General features: G+C 44.7%; 1 pseudogene; it reads left to right on the forward strand.

The window, feature by feature from the left end:
- The first annotated feature begins 879 nt into the window (after positions 1-879).
- On the forward strand, positions 880-1593 carry Rps3-ps5 (ribosomal protein S3, pseudogene 5; annotated as a pseudogene).
- The last annotated feature ends 222 nt before the right edge of the window (positions 1594-1815 follow it).

Consider the following 1815-nt stretch of genomic DNA (forward strand, 5'->3'; position numbering starts at 1 on the left):
AGGGAGTGTCACTATTAGGAGGTGTGACCTTGTGGTGGAGGTGTGTCACTATGTGCATGGGCTTTAAACCCTCATCCTAGCTGCCTAGAAGCCACTCTTCTAGAGGACTTCAGGTGAAGATGTAGACCTCTCAGCTCCTCTTGCACCATGCCTGCCTGGATGCTGCCATGTTCCCACCTTGATGATAATGGACTGAACCTCTGAACCTGTAAGCCAGCCCCAATTAATGATTTAATTTAACTCCTTATAAGAGTTGTCTTGGTCATAGTGTCTGTTCACAGCAGTAAAGCCCTGACTAAGACAAGGGTTTGATGACATACTGTACATGAGTATAATCCATCTATATCTGTATCATATACTCTCCGATCTATAATTACTCTGTTCTAATTTCCCTCTGCTAAACTCTTTCTTCCTATCCAATCTTGCTGCTACTTTCTTATCTCTCTTTTTTCCTGTAATGCTCTAATGTGTGTCATTAGTTTGGCTACCTGAAGCATGAATGAGAGCTAGCTAGTTAACAGGGCCATGAGCATCTCACTAGTGATTATAACAGTGAAGTTCTCTCTCTCTCTCTCTCTCTCTCCCATCACCATAGATATACACATAATACTCAGGCATTGGTAGAACACCGACATCTTTCTCTTCCATATCAGGATGCCTATCCACCCACTATTGTGGGAATCTTGTGGAACTAAACATAAATAAGTGATTATTTGAGCACAGACTAGTACTTAGTAGAAACACCAGTGTGGGTCTTTGTAAACTTTAGTAGATATAAAACTCCAGTTCCTGGACTGGTGTAAAGAATTGAAGTATATTCCATGGAATAAAAATGTACAGAATCGCCTTCCTTTCCTTTCAGCGGCTCACAGCAGCAAGATGACGGTACAGATTTCCAAGAAGAGGAAGTTCGAAGCACCGCATGTTCTCACTCGGGAGCTGCCTGTCGATGGCTACTCTGGAGTTGAAGTCCGAGTTATGCTGACCAACACAGAAATCGTTATTTTAGTCACCAGAACACAGAATGTTCTTGGCGAGAAAGGTGGTCGAATCAGAGAGTTGACTGCAGTTGTCGAGAAGCGGTTTGGCTTCCCTGAAGGCAGCATAGAGCTGTATGCAGAAAAAGTGGCCACGAGAGGTCTTCGTGCCATTGCGCAGGCAGTCTCTACGCTACAAACTCCTAGGAGGGCTTGCAGTTTGAAGAGCCCGCTATGGTGTGCTTTGGTTCATAATGGAGAGCGGGGCCAAGGGCTGAGAGGTGGTGGTGTATGGGAAGCTCCGAGGACAGAGGGCCAAGTCCATGAAGTTTGTGGATAGTCTGATGATTCACAGCGGAGACCATGTTAACTATGTTGACACTGCTCTGCGCCATGTGCTCCTCAAACAGGCTATGCTGGGCATCAAAGTGAAGATCATGCTGCCCTGGGACCCAAGTGATCCAAGTGGGACCAATGTTACATTGGTTCCAAGAAGCCACTTCCTGATCATGTGAGCATCGTGGAACCTAAAGATGAAATCTTGCCCACCACCCCCATCTCAGAACAGAAGGTTGGGAAGCCAGAGACACCTGCCATGTCAGTGCCGACAGCATAGCAGGGTTCTTGCCGGCTACATTTGGAGGCTGGATGTTGTCTTGTAAAGACGTTTAATAAAATCTTGAACAAAGAAAAAAATGTGCAAAAATACTAGAATTCTATTAAATTGGTGGAAATATTCCAAGACAAAGAGAGGAAATATTTTCAAGTTATCTGTTATCAACACCAGGACAGAGGGTCCAGCAAGCTGCTGGAAAGATTATGTCCAGAAAACATCTTT

This window comes from Rattus norvegicus, chromosome 16, assembly GCF_036323735.1.
Source record: "Rattus norvegicus strain BN/NHsdMcwi chromosome 16, GRCr8, whole genome shotgun sequence".
NCBI lineage: Eukaryota > Metazoa > Chordata > Mammalia > Rodentia > Muridae > Rattus > Rattus norvegicus.